This window comes from Cantharellus anzutake, assembly GCF_015039405.1.
Source record: "Cantharellus anzutake strain C23 chromosome Unknown EI90scaffold_194, whole genome shotgun sequence".
Lineage (NCBI taxonomy): Eukaryota > Fungi > Basidiomycota > Agaricomycetes > Cantharellales > Hydnaceae > Cantharellus > Cantharellus anzutake.
The window spans coordinates 90351-102114 of record NW_024067144.1 but is presented as its reverse complement, the minus strand read 5'-3'; positions in this window follow the sequence as shown (position 1 = coordinate 102114).

The following is an 11764-nucleotide window of genomic DNA, read 5'->3' as shown; positions in this document are numbered from 1 at the left end:
ACTTTTAGGTTTCCCTAAAAGACCATGTGCAAATTCCAACACAAACAACATTCCACATTGACTGAGGAGCCTGTCAAGAGAGATAAGGATCTGTGTTAAGATGTTGAATCAAAATACAAACTTGGAATAGCAAGAAAGTCCCATGCAACTTTAGAGAGTTGGGGGAAAGAACCTTTGTGAATTTTCCACCAGCTAAGAGGTTCAATGGCCATTCCAGCAGGGGGAAGGCAAAGGTAACATCCAATCTCTGAATCAATGGATTCTTCCCCAGTACTCGGCACAGTTAGCCCAAGAAGATCAGCGTCAAAAAAGGAATCAGGGAATTTGGTGGCCATGGTTGGAATGCTAGTGGCCTTCCATGGGACATCATAATGTTGCTGTCATATCCATGCATACCCGATCCCGACCCGACTCCCAGACCTCCTCCTTCACCACCTCCGGAGTCCTACCCTACTGCTGTCTGTTCCGATATTCACCTTCGGTCCTGGCACCACACCTCCTTTCACCTCCCATGCCACCTCCACTCCTCTGTCACTCTCCTGTCCTATCTCCGTCCGCTCCGATACCCACCTCGGACCGAACACCACCCCTCTCACCACCCTCCTCCTACTCCTCCTCCCACTCCTCCGCTCCCTCCTCACAACACCTCCACCCTTCTGTCATCCTCCTACTCTTCTCCCGTCTGCTCCGATACTCACCTTCGGACCTGACAACTCTCCCTTCCGCCACTCCTTCCCCCTTCCCTCTGGTCCTCTCCCGCCAACCTCCTGCCAAGTTACGACCTTCTGCCGCTGCCCTGTACTTCATACTCAGGCACTGCTCGTGCCTTTGCTCCGAGCCTCTGTCATAGTCCCTACCTCAGACTTTGACTCCACCTCGGCTTTAGTCCATTGCATTGGTGACCTCATACTACGTAAACACCATTGCCAATATTCCTCGGACTTTCAACCCTGCCTCTGTAAGCTCTGTAAGCTCTGCAACCTCCAAGCTTCACGGATCATCTTCGGCACTTTCGCCGCTTATAATGTATTTCTCGCGTTTTCCCCTCATCCCTATTTGGACTGCTGCTTCTTCCCATTCTAGCCAGTTAGTCATCATCCCCACTTCTCTTCATCCTCCTGCCCCTCTGGGCCTCGCCCTCCTTACCTCCTTTTGGATGTATCACAGGTTCTGCCTTATGACCTTCGGTACCGCTCCGCTTCTGTCATCCCTTTGTTCCCGTTCGGACACCTTCGTTCCGATTCAGATCCCCTTTGTTTCCTTGTGCTTTCGCCCCCTCCATTATATATATCAGCACTTGTACATACTCGTTTTAGGCTTAGTCTAAAATTGACCTGAAATGCCCCCTAGAGACTTCCTGCTCGCCTACTGTGAAATTAAGGACCAAATGGACAAACTGTCAGGAGCGTGTCAGAAGCATATCCGGGTGACCCGCGAGGCGCGCGAGGTTGTCCGGGCTCGTAAGGTCGGAGGGGCGGGACTTTAGCTTCAGCGACTCGGGTGGAGCGCTGCGCTTCGTTCTTACGTTGGTGTCCCAATTTCAGACAGAAGCCTTACGATGAGGATAAGAGTTAGAGGGGGAATCCAAGTCGATATACGAACTGAGGTACATCCGGTGTAACCTACACGCGTTATAAACACAAGTAACTAAATGAGAGCGGCCTGGAAGGAGTGGCGGATCAAGCGCGATATTAATGAATGAAGAAAGGAACAAATAATCAATATCGGCAAACTTGGTCAACAAAAGGAAAGCAAGAAACAAAAGGAAGAACAATAGTCCGCAAGTGGACAAAAGAAAAAGAACCATCCGGCCGTCTAGCAAGCCGTCCGGCTGGCGAGCGGACAACAATGAAGCGGGCAACCTAGGTTGGAGGGTTCGCGCGCGAGGGAGGAAGTGCGGATGAGGGTGACGGGTGGACGGATGGGTGGACGGATGATGATGATAGCGGGAGGGACGGACCAAGTGGCACTGGGGCGCATAGAGGGAGGTGACGGATATGTCGGGTCGTGACAGTATCCCCTTCTTAGGGCCGACGCCCCTGGAGGCCCAATTGGTGCATGTGGGAATCGTGCGGCCAATTCCGAATTTGAATCCGCGTGTGAAATCAAACATTCGCTCCATCAATTTGACTAAGTCCAGTCATTACTCAACAGCTCTACTCAATAACCCCGCCTCTATGTCCAAAACTCTTGAACTGCACAACATCGCGTCCTGGGAAGAGGAGGACATCCAGGAGGCGACGGATGACGAGCCTGCCATGATGCAGGCAAAGCTGAATGAGCGGGTGAGGCGCAAGGCGGTCAAAAAAGTGGCCGAGGCAGCTAGGCGGGCGGCTGAAGAGAAGAAAAGGCGTGAGGAAGAGGAAGCCAGGGAGCGGGAGGCAGAGGCGAAGCGCCAACAGGCGCGGGCGGCTGGGTCGTCCAAAGGCAAGGTGAGTAGCCAGCTTCTTTAATCACTTACTGCCACGAGATCCTTGAGGCTAACACAAGTATTTTTGTTTTTTTGTTTTTTTAGCGCAAGGCCTCAGTCGACCCTCCACAGGCCGCAAGGGAAAAGCCCCCCTGTGGTCGATGCATCAAGTCCCAGCTGGTCTGCGAGCGGGGCAGGTATCAGGCGTGCACGAACTGCACGCGCGCCAGGGCCAAATGCGACCTGGTCACGATTCGAGTGGGGACTGCGACGCCCTCACAGCAGAAGAAACCGCGGGTGATCTCACCCAAGGCGCCAGTACACGCGTCTGAGGATGGGGGAGATGATACGGAGGACGAGGAGGACGATTGGGACGAGGATGGGGGTGACGTGGAGAAGTGGGGTGGGGCGATCGTGGACGCCCTCAGGGAGCTGACTGACGCTGTGAGGCAGTTGCCCAGCGAGGTCGCCAAGATTACGCGGGAGGAGAGGTCGAGGAAGAAGAAGGAGAAGTCGGAGGGTGGGGGAGCGGGTGACCCGCCCACGTATACTTCCCGTGGTGTGGGCGCGTCGCCCTGAAGTTCTCTTTTTTTTTTTTTTTTCATTTTTGTATATACCTCCACCATGCCATACCCTAGTCAAAACATGGCCAGTTGACGCGTGAGCACTCTAAGAAAAGTGAGGGCCCGGTTTGTCAGGATAAAGCGCGTGGAAGTCAGAAACCAAGTCAGAGGCATGGCCAAGCTCCGTGGCCGGCAACCAAGAAGTCTCCTTGTCCGTCCCATCATACCCGAGCCAACGTACCAGGTACAGTAACTTACAGTTACGACGCCTACGATCCAGCTTTGAATCTAGTATTTCAGCAATCTCATACTCAGGTTCACCGTCAATCTCAACGGGCGGAGGCGGAGGTTGTACGCGGTTGGGGATGGTGTTGGGGACGGCCGGTTCGAGTTGGGACACATGAAAGACCGGGTGCACGGCTCTCATAGTCTCAGGAAGGCGGATGGTGCGGGAATGGGTTCCTGGCGCAGCGATGATCTCAAAGGGCCCGAGGTTCTTTTCTGAGAGTTTCTTCGAGGGTCGGGTGGATCTAAAATACTTAGCCTTAACAAAGACCATAGTACCAACCTCAAAGTCGGGTGCGGGTGAACGTCTAGCGTCCGCAGGGCCCTGATAACGCCGTTGCGCTGAGGACATTTCCTCACGTAGGAACTGATGTAGGGAATCGAGATCAACCGAGTACTCTTGGGCACGTACTGAAGTCAAATCTCGTTCCGGATGGACGGAGAGGGTCGGATGGTATCCCTTGTTGGCAAAGAACGGAGAGACGCCAGTAGTAGCATTAGGGGCATTGTTGTACGCGAACTCAGCCAGGGGCAATAGCTCAGCCCAATTATCCTGCTGGTAGTTGCAATACACCCGAAGATACTGTTCTAACGTCTGGTTCATCCGCTCGGTCTGACCATCCCCTTCTGGGTGATAACCCGAAGTGAAGTGAAGGCGGATGTCAAGAGCCTTACCTAGAGAGCGGAAGAAATGGGATACAAACTCGGATCCTCGATCCGAAGTGATGTGGGAGGGTACGCCGTGTTTCGAGAATACATGGAGGAGGAACAACTTGGCGAGACCGGGCGCATCAATGGTATCGTGCGTAGGAATAAAGACGCATTGCTTTGAAAGATGATCAACGACTACCAAGATGGCCGTGAAGCCAGAGGACGGGGGAAGCTGTTCAATGAAATCCATGGATATCGAGTTCCACGGGCGACCGGGGACGGGGAGTTGTTTTAGCAAGCCATAGGGCTTGTGACGAGGGACCTTGGCACGGGCGCAGGCAGTACAGGACGAAACATAGTCCTTGACGAATGAGCGGATACCCGGCCAAGTATACTCTCGACGGACCAGATCCAATGTGCGGTTCTGACCAAAGTGTCCGGAGAGTGGATGGTCGTGCTTGTATCTCAAGATCCTGAGACGAAGATCGTTTGTGTCCGGTACGTAGATACGCTTATCGAGCCTTAACAGGCCGTCCGTGTCTAGGGACCAACGAGAGTCTACAGGGATAGGATCAGAGAGATATTCGGCAATGGAGGGGTCGGATGGCAGGGCGGTGAGAATGTCCTTGTGGATAGCTTCGACGTCAACCATAGAGCTGGCCCGGAGGACCGGGGTGGCTAAACAGGTGGCTCGTAGGGAGGCCGAGAGCTGTTCTGTGGTAAAGACAGGGCGAAAATTCTGCGGATTGACGTGGGCGTAGTCCCTATCCCCTTCTTTGGGGTAGACGTCCCAGCGTCTAGTCAACGCATCAGGCTTCGCACCAAGTCTTCCCGGACGAAAACGGACAACCATGTTAAACTGCGAGAGAAACTCTGACCAGTGCGCCTGCCTGCGGGTCAAGAGTTTGGTAGTGGTGAAATATTCCAAGTTCTTATGATCCGTGACAACGTCAATAGGAGTGCCAGAGCCTTCAAGATAGTGTCTCCAAGAGCGGAAAGCTTCAAAGATAGCCAGGAGCTCCTTATCATGGGTATCGTAGTTGAGTTCGGGCGCTGTCAGCGTTCTCGAGCGAAAAGCAACCGGGCGAATCTCATCATCCTCACAACGGATGGAGAGAATGCCTGAGATTGCATAGTCGGACGCGTCAGTTTCAACTATTAGCGGACGATCGGGTACCCAGTGAGTAAGGATGGGGGCGGATGTGAAAGCTTCTTTGAGGCGAAGGAAGGCGGAACGACACTCATCAGAGAAGGACCAAGCCACATTTTTACGGGTGAGTCTGGTCAGCGGAAGAACTATACTGGAATAATCATGGATGAAACGGCGATAGAAGTTTGCAAATCCCAAGAAGGACTGGATGTCCTTGACCTTACGGGGCTCGGGCCAATCCTGGATGGATTGAATCTTTTCGGGCGACATGGACAAACCAGTCGGCGAAAGGATGTAGCCCAGATACTCCGTAGTGTCAGTTGAGAATTCGCACTTCTGCGGATTGGCAAATAACCCATGCTTGCGTAGCCTACTCAGGACTTCCCGGACGTGATCCTCATGCTGAGTCTCATCTTCCGAATAGACCAGGATGTCGTCCAAGTAGACTACCACGCGAGTGTCGAGAAGATCAGCAAAGATGGTATTGACGAAGCGCTGAAAGGCTGCGGGTGCGTTGGTCAGACCGAATGGCATGACGAGCCACTCGTAGGATCCGTAGCGCGTGCGGAAGGAGGTCTTCCACTCATCACCCGCTGCTATCCGCACCAAATGGTACGCATGGCGGAGGTCGAGCTTGGTGTAGATCTTCGCATGGCTAGGAACGTCTAGGAGGTCAGAGATACGTGGCAGCGGATACCTATCTTTCTTTGTGATCTTGTTGAGGCCCCTGAAGTCCACACAAAGACGTAGAGAACCGTCTTTCTTGCGGACGAAGAGCACTGGCGCGGCGTGGGTTGAAGACGAAGGACGGATGAAACCGGACGCCAAGTGCTTGTCAAGGAATGTACGGAGAGCCTCAAGCTCAGACTGGGACAGGGAATATAGGGTGCCAAGGGGAGGATGGGAGCCTTCCTCCAACTCGATCTTCAGGTCATATTCACGGTGCGGCGTGAGAGTATTGGCTTTACTCTTACTGAAAACATCCGCAAACTCGTGATACGCCTTAGGAACAGTTGAGAGGTCGACGGGGTCAGAAGAGGTGGATGTCGAGCGCAACTCTGCTAAAGTGGACAGATTTTCCAGGCAGAAAGTGACGGACCCATCGAGTCGGGCAGTCCGGGTGAACACAGCCGGACTGACGATCTCGATGGTGATTGCCTGACGGATGGATGCACACTGTGGGTCGGAGGTCGGATTCCCTTGCGTTGGGACTGGGTCCACAACTACGGGAGGAGAGCTCAGGGTGGTTGGACTGGATTGCACAGACGTCCGGAAAGTGATACTGCTCGAGACCCAGTCAATCAACGGATTGTGTCGGGTGAGCCAGTCATGTCCTAGGACGATAGCGCAAGAGCCATCCAACGATGTGACATAGCATGTCGTCGGAGTAACCTCACCAGTGGCGAATCGGATGGGCAGATTGACGGCTTGGGTGATCATGGAATTCATGGAGCCGTCAAATAGTCGGAGTTGCAGAGGCGCGACAGGGTACGTGGAGATGTGATGTTTATTGACGAAGGATGTATCTACAAAGGTGTCAGAAGATCCTGAGTCAATAAGAGCGGAAAAGTTTCCAGACGGGAGAGAAGAAGGAAAAGACATATTTTTACGGGGTTCAGACCCCCCGGAAGAAGAAGACAGAGCAGAGCCGGGAGCATTCTCCCTTGAAGCGGAAAATAGATCAGAGCCGGGAGCACACTCCCTTGAAGTCGGAAATCGACCATCATCAGAACAAGGAGAAAAAGAGATCGGAACAGAAAGAGAATGGGGAGCGGATAGCCCAGACGCGTTCAAGCGCAGGACTCTAGACGTACGAGGAGGGTCAGCGTGACCAACCGGTCGTACGGGGCCCGGAGGGTCACTATCTAGTTTTTTTCCTCGTCCGAGTCCACCACAGAATCCGCGACATCCTCAGCCTGGGCTGCCCTAGCTTTGGCCGCACGGGAGGAGGACTTGGGACACTCTTTGGCCACATGCCCAGAGCGCCCACAGAAGAGGCAGAGGTTGTTCTCGAAGCGACGCTGGCGTTCTTCTTTGGTGAGCTTGCCACTCTTGTCAAGCTTCGAGGACAGATCAGAGTCGGGTTGCTTTCCCTTAGACTTTTTAGGGTCCTTGGTAGAGCGATCAGCGGAGGTGGAAGGGTCGGACGTGGAGTCAGGAGGGTTGGAGGACTTAGAGTACTTCGGGTTCTTGCCCGATTTCGAGTTCTGCTTGGAGGAGTCGGGTGAGGTGGCTCGATCTCTCGGACGGTGCGACAACTCGCCCTTGCGCTCCCAATATCGTCCATCGATATCTTGGGCCAGAGAGCGCATGTCATGCAATGAGCGTGGCTTACCATAACGAGTGATCTCATCCTTGATCCTATCCGGCAACCCATTGTAGAAATGGTGCCTCAAGGCAACCTCACCGTATCTGGGTAACTGTGAAGCATTGCGATTAAACTCGACGACGTACTTGGCGATTCTGTGATTATCCGACATGGTCAGGGTACTTAGACGACGTTCAGCATCACCAAATGGGTCGTGCGGGCCGAAGTTCTCTTCGAGTTCTCGGACGAAGAGTTCATAGTCGTCCATCCAACGTGGACGGTGACGCGGGTTACCATGAAGAAGTTCAGGTTCAAACCAACTCAGAGCGATCCCCTTGAGGAAGGACGTAGCGTAGATGACTTTCGTACGCTCGTTGACAAATGCTTGGGGGCGGTTCTGGAAGTTGAGTTCGCACTGAACAAGGAAAGTGCGGAGTTTCTGAGGGTCAGTACCGTCAAACTGGTCAGGCTCACAAAGCTTCGTCCTACGGCTGGGGTCTGGAGGTTGACGAGCGGCAGTGGTTGAGCGGGCCAGGGCGGCAATAGCGTCCGTCAACTGGGCCAACACACGGCTACCCGGGTCATCTGGCAGCTGATCCTCAGGCGGATCATCACCACCGTCATCACCACCACCACCATCACCGTCACCACCACTGTTACCACGGTTGGGTGGGGCGTCTGGCGGGTCTAGAGGATTAGCGGGATCAGGACGTGGAGTAGGGTTACGAGAAGCTTCGGGGTCATAGTCATCAGCTTGGCTGTCCGGATCTACATCTCTCTCAACAGCAGCCGCCTCGTCATGGTCTTGGAATATGGAACGATGGAATCGACGGGAGGGTGCAGGAGTGTCAGGGCACGCCCGCCTGACCCGGCCCCACCTAACCCGGTGCCCCACCATCCACTCCTCTTGACCTCCCCCCTCTTCCCCTTTTCTCCCTTCCCTTCCTTCCTCTCCTTCTTTTCTATTCTCTCTCCTCTTTATTCCTTTCTTATCACACGGACGACTTCCTTTGTATCAATGTACCATTGACCCGGCTGCAGCGTAACGCGCCCGAACCCGGACACACCGGACGACCCCCCGCACACCGGACGCTCCTAGGACCTCTTACGGAGGTACCCAGACGGAGGTGGCTGTGTGCTCGGATGACGTGGCGCTTCCCACGTGCCCTTCAACCACATGTATATAAACACAGCCTAAGTGGGAACTGAGAAGCAACCTTCTTCTCACATTTCCCACTTTAGGCAAGTAGCTTACACTTCCCTTGATAATGACAATAACACATTTCCCACTTTAGTCTTAGTGGCCAGGGACCCTTGTCTGCTTCGGGCCCGCTGCTACGCGCGCTCGCATCATACCTACCGGACCCTCAGCCTCGGGCGATACACCCGGGCGCTCTCGACCCCGGGTCGGTCCCTGACAAGGAGTGGAGGAGGAAGTAGGGTCGTCACGGTCAGCCGTAAAGCTTTGGAATGGCGGACGTTCGGAAGGGTCTAGGTCGTGTCTGCGTAAAAGTTCTTCAAGCGTCCCGAGACCTGGAAGTCTAGAAGAACCAGGTTCGGTGCGCGTCTGTGAATGGGTTTGATAAGCTCTAGACATAGTTCAGTGAAACAATGATAGAGCAAGGAAAAAACGTAAGAGCGATTTGAGTTCGTATATACTGTCAGGAGCGTGTCAGAAGCGTATCCGGGTGACCCGCGAGGCGCGCGAGGTCGTCCGGGCTCGTAAGGTCGGAGGGGCGGGACTTTAGCTTCAGCGACTCGGGTGGAGCGCTGCGCTTCGTTCTTACGTTGGTGTCCCAATTTCAGACAGAAGCCTTACGATGAGGATAAGAGTTAGAGGGGGAATCCAAGTCGATATACGAACTGAGGTACATCCGGTGTAACCTACACGCGTTATAAACACAAGTAACTAAATGAGAGCGGCCCGGAAGGAGTGGCGGATCAAGCGCGATATTAATGAATGAAGAAAGGAACAAATAATCAATATCGGCAAACTTGGTCAACAAAAGGAAAGCAAGAAACAAAAGGAAGAACAATAGTCCGCAAGCGGACAAAAGAAAAAGAACCATCCGGCCGTCTAGCAAGCCGTCCGGCTGGCGAGCGGACAACAATGAAGCGGGCAACCTAGGTTGGAGGGTACGCGCGCGAGGGAGGAAGTGCGGATGAGGGTGATGGGTGGACGGATGGGTGGACGGATGATGATGATAGCGGGAGGGACGGACCAAGTGGCACTGGGGCGCATAGAGGGAGGTGACGGATATGTCGGGTCGTGACACAAACAGCAATGGCACAGCGCTCCGCTTGAGTTGCTGAGGCCAAGGTCCCTCCTTGCTAAGTCTCCGGTTCCCCTCCGGAATCGTCTGCCCTCGCCCAGTTCTAACAGTTGCACAATAATGTCAAGAAAGGACTTGTGGCACCCATTCACCCATTTGTTGTCAAATAGGTCAGGGTTGTGGATGAACAAGGCACCTTTGAACTGTGGATCAACCACTGCATTCCTGGATTAGTGGCAGCAGAATAATGATGTCAATATATGCACAAGTGCTGTTGTAATCACGAGTCACAGGGACCGGACACAGCCGGTGTTTATGTGGAGGACTATGTGGAGGGAATTACTAATTCTGTAGTCACACAGGAGTTACCTTAACAGGCCACTCTGCAATAGATTTACAATGTATATAAATGTGCACAGATGGGCATTGACAAAAATCATCAGATTTTATCTAGCTTACATCTGGTCTCGCAAGTGTTACCACTGAGGTAGCGGATTACCTTATATGGAATCCCTACATTATAAGAAGTGCCAATATAATAATACTCTGATTCAAGCATGGACTTATCAAAGAATTTCAATAATTTCATCTCAGCTGCCTCAAGGCCTTCAAGAAAGCCAGCCCTGTTGCATGCTTCATCTGAGGACTTGTTCTTAACTACAAATTTCACTAATTGTGTGTAGATGTGGAGTGATGTGCTGATTGTTGGGTATTTCTTGCTGGATATGAACTCAGAAGCCTTCCAAAACATCTGCAAATGAAGTCAGAATGGCCATATAGAGACAGGAAAACTTTACGTTGTAGGCGGGCACAGCCAGTACCATGCAAACAAGCCGATTATCGTGATTCTACCACCCACATCAAGCACCCCACTTCCAAAACACATCTACCATTGTTCCAGATACCCATTCCATGTTTACCATGTTTTTTTCGATTTTTTCAAGCCATTCCTGACCACGGACAACCATCAGTTTCCAAATTGGGCAACTGTCACCCACATACTGTATTCTGCCACTTCCTCCATATCTCCATCAATTCTCAACCGATCCGGACGAATTTGGTTCAGCGGTTGAGGCAATCGCCATGGTTCTTTATTTCCTTAACAACATCAATATTGCTTTGATATTGCTTTTTTTCTTAAGTGTTCCTTGTGGATCTGTTGCCGTCCTAAACCCGTCGGATCATTCGGATTTCCATGTATTTCTTTCATATTTATAGTTACCCTCTTTCCTGTATTTACAAAAAAGGACTCCCCCAACAGAGAGAGGTGCTCCCCAACAGACATGAAGTTCTAGCAAAGTTTACCAGTGCCCAGAGCAGCGAATACGAAGCCAAAGAGGCTCAAGATATAGTGCAGGGACAGAGTTCCCTTTAGTTTGATTATCAGTGAGATTTACAAGTTTATCATTTTTTTTATCACATCGCACCCGGACCATTTCTCCCCCCCCCCTTCCTCATCATCCAAACCTCCCCTGAGCATTCCCAACTCTGTGGCTCCCTCTCTTTCTCGTTAGGGTGGTAGATCCCTTGCCCCCTTACAACATACTTCAAGCCATTTGATGATGACATGCACTATCTCCCACTCATCCGATGTCAAGAAATACTTGACTTGTTTTGACACATGAATCTATAGGCCTGGCTCAGATGAGAATGGTGAGTCAGCGCTGAAGGACATGATGGATCCTGACCTACATCCTGATACTTGGACACTCGGACAAGCATGTAGTAAGTTGAATTCCATCAGGTTGGTACATCAAGAATTAGGTTGCACTTTGATGCTCCCTCCTTGGTATCAGTGCCCTCATTAGTAGGTGTGGCTGGCTTCAGCCTCAGACACTTTGAAGAAATTCATGTTGCTAGCGCTATAGACTTATGTCATGAATTCAACTAATGTAAACTGGGTGACTGGACGAATGACATAAAATGGACAAGCCTGGTGTCGAACCCAGGACCTCTAGCATGCATCCATACACTACTCGCCCATTATGCCAGGGAGGTTACTCCATCCCTGATGGTTATTCCAACACGCTTCACAACAGCAAAGAATTCCTCAGAACACTGAGGGGAGGACCAAACTGTGCGACAGAATTTGTGTATCTATGTGTACACAAAGCATCCCTGAGT